The sequence below is a fragment of the Neopsephotus bourkii genome, unplaced genomic scaffold (assembly GCF_033783945.1).
Source record: "Neopsephotus bourkii isolate Nb327-2 ecotype Australia unplaced genomic scaffold, CSIRO-AGI_Nbou_v1 NB_1248, whole genome shotgun sequence".
Classification (NCBI taxonomy): Eukaryota; Metazoa; Chordata; class Aves; order Psittaciformes; family Psittacidae; genus Neopsephotus; species Neopsephotus bourkii.
The window spans coordinates 4,850,580-4,859,010 of NW_026901733.1; the positions used below are offsets into that span (position 1 = coordinate 4,850,580).

Here is an 8,431-nt window from a genome sequence, read left to right on the forward strand (position 1 = left end):
ACAAAGTGTAGTCAATCCTGACACATTCCCACAGAACATTTTCAACTGAATTAATTGGCATTTTCTGAGAAACCTTCTGCTCAAAATTTCTGAGCCCCTCCACTGACAAGTGCATAGAATCATTGCTCTGTCCCAGGCAACCCACCATACATGCATGCATCCTGTTGAGCTGACATGATACCTATCAAAAATGCTGACCTTTTTAAAGTGGAATCATATCACTATACCCCTATCACAAAGGTAGAATAGAAGGAAAAGCAGAGAAATAGGGGGAACAGGGGGATGTCTCAGACAAATAGTTTCTCGCTGTGCTTCCCCTGAGACAACATTTTTATCTATTCTTTTTCCTCCAGACCATACCTAGAAGTAGCATCGAGTCCCATTATAGGTCATTGAATATTATTGCATGGTTACATGGAAGATTTGGATGTTCATCACCTAATAAAACTAACGTGGGGAGAAAAAACATAATGCACCTCATCGGGTGCTTTTAAACCATTATCTCTATAAATGTTCAAACACAGTCTCAAAGCATGCTACCAGAGTGATATGAATTAACTGTGAAAGGTTGCTAATGCACACCAGGCATCAGTTAACCATGTTAAAGCATCACGTATGTTTTACCATGATTTACACAACTTGCTGCTATTGATTTTTATATTTACATCAGTATTTGAAAGGTGATCTACTTTTGAAACTTATTAGAGTGTTTGTATTTTAATCATTTTAGTTTAATAAAGATTAAAAAATAGACAAGGAAGTATTGCAACACATTCCTATCCACCCAGCTCACCATATAATTTATAAGGGCTTTTTTTTTCCCACCTCCTTTTGTAGGATGACTTGCTGTAAAGATCTCTGCCCTTCCTCTAGACGCAAGGGTTCCTTCAGCACACTATTGAAAACTGAATGGTGAATGTTTACAGGAAATGTCTTTAGCAGATCCACTCCACACTTGTCTAGGTCTTAAATGCTTTCTTACCAGTACATTTTAGATTATTGTACAACCGTATCAGAAAGGAGGGTCCCACAGGAGCTGTAAGACTGTAGACACATTGTATGGTATATATCATTTGCACATACCAAACTGTAACTGGCATGAGTAGAAGACTTTAGTCACAAATGAACCCAAACAGGAAACTAAAGCAAAACATGTGTTGTTTCCGCTCAGTTACATACAATTTTACATCATGTACACCATATTATTCAAGCTTTCAGAAGAGCCTCTACAGATAAAATAGCTCAACAGATACAACGGGAAGAACTGAATATACAGTGGTGACCCCTTTGCATAAATATTCTGAATACAGCAAACACACAGTTTTATCTGAAATAGAGGCTTCAGAGAGTGCATAGGTAATAGGCATGCAATCTTGTCTCCTATTAGATGGAAACTTATGACTTAATATTGACTTTATAATAGCAAGTAGAAAGATAGAAAACAAGATTATTGACAGAACAGTTTTTATTTTCCCCTGATGTCATCTGGTCATGTCACTCATCACGGTTAAATCCAATCTCTAATTGCGACAAGTATTATGAACAGCATTCATGAATTTATTACGTGGTGCTCTGCCAACCCTGCATTTGAACGCATGCTCTAGCCATTTGTACTTCTACGAGTATCTATAACTCAAGTCCTCTTCACCTCAAAAGGGCTGAGTTTGATGACGAAGTGTGTGTGTGTATTTAATGTGTGATATCATAAAAAACATAAGCCCTCACTTTTTTTTCTATATACATTCCCTTACCTTCACATTTTCCTACTTACTTTCTGATCCTATTGTATTTTGCAATTTCATCTCTGGGAGGGATTGAAGTTTGAAAACACAGGAATCTTGCACCTGTTGCTCTATTTACACATGTGGAAGATAATTGCAAAATGCAAGCAAACCACAGTACTATCAATATGAAAATGTTTCACAGCCACATTACATGAGCAGAGGCAAGCATAGGAAATAACAGTCAATGAACTAGTCTTCTGTTTTGCATCATTCGCATACTGGGCACTAAAAGTCTTTATGAAGTCATGAAGACTGCCACATCTATGAAAACCCCTGCCAAATCTGCAGCCACTTTCAAGGCTCTTTTACACAAACAGAAATTCAGAAAGGAACAAACATATAAAGGAGACTCAGCCCTTAATATTTTAGTGCTAAATAGTAAGACTGGATGAAATATTGCATATCCGAGACCAAAAATGTCTACCATTTATATGAGATACAGCTTTATTATGATTGTATGTCAGAATATTGTTCCAGAACATAAAAACACAGGCTACCAGATGCTGAAGTGCACATGACTTTCTAATGTGCTGCTCTAATGTTGGCAAACTAAAAACTGAAGAAGTGAATTTTTATATTTAGCAACAGTTGTATCAGTCTAGTTTAGGAAATTCAGTTCTAGATCTTTTTTCCTCCATTTGCTCACATTCTTATAGCAAAATCCCCAATTAAAATAGACTTTATTGATCTTTGTCCAGGAGGGGGAAGACAATAACTTCAATCTCAAGGCCCACATGCATAATTTGCAATCACAAAAGTTGGAAAAAATTGATTTTAGACACTAAAATGATCTCTGATTTCCCATTCTTCTAACTCAGTTTTTGGGTTAGTCATTCAGAATGTGCAAGACTGCAACATATAGTAACACCAGCTATTAGAACTAAAAATCAGTTTTAAAAGCTTCCTTGCTGGTGGGAATCTCAATAGAACTCTTTGCAGCAGGAGTATGGAGGGCATGCTCACAAATGATGTTACAGGTTATGAAGTATCAAGAAAATAAGATATATTGGAATGCACAAGAACTCTAAAAAGTTCAAATTAAAAGCTTAACTTAAATCTGTTAGAAAAATAAGTCTTCACAGAAAATCTTTTACAACATGTAACAAGTTATAACACAAAGTGATTTCTACAAGACATAACCTTTGGTGGGGTTTTGCTGCCTATCCTCAGACTCATACAGTCAGACATGTAGCAGTTCTGCTGAGGGCAAAAAAGCACGCATCTGGAAAATTATGTGCTTATGTACATGAAAAGTTACAAAGTCTTTCAAAAGAGCAAGGCCTTTTCTTTCTCTTTTTCAAAATATGAGAGCTAAACAGTCTTAACTTCTTTGTATTGTCTTCACAATGGATAACCTAAAGTGTTCTTGTTTTGTCTAACATTGTCTCTTAAACCCCTATTCTGCAATGCCAACACTACATGTCAGTATTAGGATAGAAAAATGAAGAAAAAACAACATTTATAAACTTGGGAGAGGGAGTTAAAATAAAGAGGTTGAAATGACAATGTCAGAAACTTCTCTAGCTCTTAGTAATATTTTCCTCCTCTGGAAAAGAAATCATACACACCATAGACAACAAATATATACAGTCCACACATATTTAGTGCCTGGACTGCAGACTCTTTTCCTTAAGTTGTTATTTCTGATTTTATTTTTCCTTGTTCAGTTAATGATTCCAGAATAGGGGGGGAAAAAAAAAGAAAAAAATAAACTATTTCACTAGGGCTTCATTATTTGACCAACTAATAATAAAATAAATAAGTGCTGACAGATTTGAGCAGGCACATTTTTCAGATGATATCTTCTTTATCATTCCTACTAAGCAGCTTTTTAATTTTACCCTATACATGTGAAACAAGGATGCAACCAATACTCTCAGGAATATTTTTCAGTGCTGCTCCCATTAAGCTGTATCTCAGCATGAATTTTTAAGGGGTTTCTTATGATTTTAAACCCTACCCCTCCTATTCAGCTTCAAAGGGATGCCTACATTGCCAGAAGTTAGTATTTTCATAAATGTTTCTCATAAACATTCACTGCCTTGCTTTCAACTCAGCATTTCTGGGATCATTTGAAATTATTTCTTCCTCATGCCTACTGTGATCTTGAAAGCTGTTAACAGACTAACTGTGGGCAGAAAGAAAGATCATCTTTGTAAGTACAGGGTGAATTCTCCACTGTCTTTCCTGGCACAGTTCCATTCAACAGCTCCTTTGGCACTGCAGTACTCTGCCTCTTTACACTGGAGCTCGGCCTACAGCTTAGCTGCCCTTTCTCTCATACCACATACATCCATTTTACTTTCTTCATATTTTATACATGTAATTTCTTAATACTTTAATAAATAGGCATTAACTGAGTGAAGGAACTGAGTTAATAGGCATTAACTTTCAAGCATGCATCCCAATCAAGTGTATGAGTGAGTGTATTCACATGAAAACTTCCACAAAAATCAGAAACTTATGCACATTTGCACTCAAGGCTGTTCAGCTGCTGAAATATCTTAGAAAAACAAAGCTGAATGAACTAAAAAGACCTTAGACCTCCCTTCACTTCAACCCTCAGTTCTGTGCTTCTTTCTTGACAGTCTTCGCCCTCCCCATGTTAAATCTGTTGAGTCTTTAAACCTACAAACAAGCTACTTCCCTGCTTTTCCACTTCATTCCTGTCATTAATGCTTCACTTCCAATAAGAAAAACACTATTTAGTTTCTTTAATTGCATCTAATGCTAATCACTTCCCCTACACATGCAAGTTGCAACTGCTGGTATCCCCTCCTTTTCCTGCGGCAGTGTTTTAGTTTTTTCAGAAAGGTATGATGCAGCAGGCAGAATTCATTAACACAATTCCTCTTTCCTTTAAAAAGCCTTCAGTTTTCCTCATCAACAGCTCCTACGTACACTTCAGATACCTCAGCCCTCCTCCCATTCATGCTGTAGGTTGCAGTATTTCTTCAGCGACCTCTTTTCCTTGTTACCCTAGGGATGGTTACCCAGGCTTTTCCAAACAGGGAGATAATCATGTTCAGCTGGTTTTTGTTTTTCTTTGTTTAAGACATATTCTCCCTCAAGTTAAAAAGTACCCATGAACATTAAACCAGCTCAGGCCTGACTTATCCAGCCAACACCAGCAGAATACAAAGGCTTTAAGATGGCAAAAAGGCACTGCTATATCAGTCTGAAGGGATGTGTGCAGGTACAGAAGCAAAGGGAGTAAGTTCCTCTAGTGCTGTAACACATGAGGCTACTCAGTGCCTCTGCAGTCCAGTAGATGCTGGGGCCAGCTGGACAATGCTGTCAGGTCACAATGAGGACAGGAGGTGCCAGCACAGGGCCATAAGTTCACAGTAGTGCCAAAGCAAAAGAGAGGTGGTGGGGAGCGGGGAAGAAACATGGAATCCTACCAGTCCATACATCTCACATGGCATGTGAAGAACCACGTGGTGAAAACAGAAGGAATCAGCTACTGACAACAGCACACAACACAGGCAGCAGAACAGTACTGTCCCTGTGTTGGCACCTGCTCATTGCCTCCTTCCAACCCAGGTATGCCACATTACCCTTTGGAAAAGAGCTGTTCCTCCAGAACAGAAATGCTATGCCCAGTTTCTTGCCCTGAGAGAGGTGGTGCATCTGTCAGCAGATAGTCTACACATAAAGTTTAGAATGAGGTCCCGTTATGGTAAAATTACCCAATATGTTCACCCTAACTCTACCCATTTTAGTACTTCAGTAATGGAGCAGGTGCAGTGCATGCCCTGCAGGCCAGGCAAGTTGTTCAAGTGCCATGATTTGTGCAAGAATACAATTTGATTGTGAGTGATTTCTTACGCAAACACAAAACCATACAAAACATTTTGGCCACTCCACTGGTAGGGCCCAGTGAGTGCAACGGCTTCTTCACAACCTGACGCACATGTGAAAAACTGCAGACACACAATCCCAAAACATGAGTCACAAAACAGGTGGATTTCCCACCTCCAAAAAGCTGCAGTGATCATTGTTGCAGTGTTAAGCCTGTAGGGACTTCCCAGTGGCAAAGAGCGGGGCAAATAGGAGCAGTTTACCTCCTGAGTGCGCTTGTACAGAAAGCCTTTTTTACAGGGCCTTTTAGAGGCTGTATAATTATAGTAAGTTAAGGAATGTTATCTGTGCCACATCGTATGTTTTGTTCTTGTGGTCAAAGAATAAAAAGCCTGAATTAAAGCTGCACTGTTCCATTTGGTGGACACATAACTAATCAAACCATACAATTAATCAGTCATGGCTTTATTTTTAGACCTTTATTTCAGGTAGTCCTGCAACTATTCGCTCTGGCAAGACAATGCACAGCTAGTGAAGTCAGACCTCCAAAAATAGTAAGCATTCCACATTTTTAGTGGGAGAGCACATTGGAGAGCACTCATACTATTACACCCTACCCTACATGATCCTGCCTCTCTTGCTGCTCCAAAAATATGGGATCAACTTTGATGCAACAGCAACTCATAACTAGCAGAGGACAGTTAAAACAGCTATTGAATTATCAATGCACAGAAGAAACCCTTATTAGCTCTTCTACAAATCTATTTTTTCTCATCCTCTGTAAATAGACCTGGATCTAACAAATTGCTTCTGGATGACTGCTATCCTCAATATTTCACTGCCTGCTTTTGGGTAACTAGAGAGATCATCTTTGGCCTAGGGTGTCCAAAACACCTTTAATAATGGCACCTCTGTTACTTGTGAAATCAGTGACATTTCTGGCTTCATTCAAATATCTTCCTGGGAAAAATAAATTGCCTTTCTACCAGCTCTGGAAAAGAACAATGTATGATGTATGTCTTGTCATACCCTCTGTGTAAGATTACCACAATATATGGCAATTTTCACGTCTGCAGTTCCAATTATCCATTTTAAAATAAACACATTTTCAGGTAATTCCCAAACCCATGTTTTCTCCAGTCAGAATTTTTGCTCTGGAAAGACAAGGAAGCACATGCCAAACCAAAGCATATAAGTAGCCCCACTGCTTTTTGTAGAGATCTTTACATATGTAGGAGCTGGTATCTTGGTAACTGGAACTCAAGGGCCAAATTGTCTGCTAGTGTCATCCTGTAAGACCATCTCCTTCAATTCAGCTTCACTGATTTATAAGACCAAACTGTATAATGAAATTTAGCCAACTGGAAAGTAGAATATAAAAGCATTATCATGCTGTCAGCTTTACAGTAGAAAGCCTTGTAGCTAGCATTTGTTTGGAAAAATAACAAGCCCTAAAGATGTTGGCTGGATTTCCGTAATAAGTCATCTTATTAATGACATTCCTCTGTATGGAGAACACAGTGCTAATCCTAGGAGCTTAAACAGAACCAAAAATTACATGAAAATTTTTTATTTGTAAAGGTCTTCTGAATAAAATGAAGCCCGTGGTGACAAGCCCAGCAAGTAGGTGCATGGTTCCCTCACAACCTGCAGTTCTCCACTGTATTTCCCTGTTCTTACAAAGACCAGGATGAAGGATGTAAAACTGCAATTCCTGACTAGTTGAAAAAGAAACTACTACAACCGTGCCCAGGTAATAGTTTCAAGAAACATTATTTAGAAGTTCAAAACAATAACTGTCTTAAAAGACTTACAGTGCTGAAGTCAGTCACTGGCTTGCTTTCTGCTTGTTTCATTCAGCTGAGGTTTCTGTTTGTTTCCTTTGGCTCCGTTTCTTGCTTGTTTGTTTCCTGTTGTATAACTTCTGTCCAGCAAAGCTTCAGACTGACTACAGCTCTGCAACGTCCACAGGAAGGTGAAAGGGCAATGTACTGTGAGGTTTGGGCTACTGTATAGAACGGTATTTTTGCCTGCAGTTCCCTGCAGTCTAGGTACAAACGTATATGGGTTGTCTTGTTCGTAAAACCATTCAGTTATCACATGTTTTCCTGTATCACAGGTGACTCCAATGTTTAATATAACTCTAACGTAAAGAGTAGCACAGCTATTTAAACAGAGATGAGTACCACTCCAAAACAAAATCTGTTTATATTTATATTTAACAACAGGAGGTGTATCCTCTAACAGATATTCCAGTCTGCCTGGAAAGCGTGTATGCTCTATTAAGGGCAGCTTACAAAGGCTTTGACGATTCCTATGGTAACCCAGTAGAAAGGCTGTTACCATGGGGACTAGCCAAGCCTATATAAACCTTCTGTCTTCATTAGAGTATCTCTGAGAGTGGATGCTTTTAACAGTTACCGTTCTGGAATAGTTAACAACAATCTCTGCTTGGGGAAAGAATTAATTACTTCTTTCCAGTAGAAGTCCAGTTATTTTGTCAGCTTTCAGTAACAGTCAGCAGTCTGCATACCTGTCAACAATACAGTGAACAGAATAAACAGCAGTATACACTTTAAAAAGCACCATCACAGTATTACAGCATACATACAGCATATGTACATTATGTACTTGAAACTGCAGCTAATTTAAGCATAAGGACAGAATAAATCATTCTTCTTAAGCTTAAATTGAGGAACTTGCATGCACCAAATACCTTATATCTGTGCCCATGTGTAGTTAGTTATCTGTGAAGGTGGCAATCTGCTTCTCATTCAGATTCCCCTTCCCAACTTCTAAAACTTTCTAACAAAATAAAACAAATTATTTATTGTAAATGTAAA

General features: G+C 38.4%; 1 long non-coding RNA gene across 2 annotated transcripts in view; it reads right to left on the reverse strand.

Moving 5' to 3' along the window:
- Positions 1-8,144, reverse strand: part of LOC133218368 (uncharacterized) — a 38,011-nt gene extending 29,867 nt beyond the window's left edge. The window contains exon 1 of one of the 2 annotated variants that reach the window (XR_009727115.1): positions 7,403-8,143. This is a non-coding gene — a long non-coding RNA (uncharacterized LOC133218368). Of the gene's footprint in view, positions 1-7,402 lie in introns of both variants that reach the window. The other variant, XR_009727116.1, reaches the window with a different exon arrangement.
- Between the last annotated feature and the right edge of the window lie 287 nt (positions 8,145-8,431).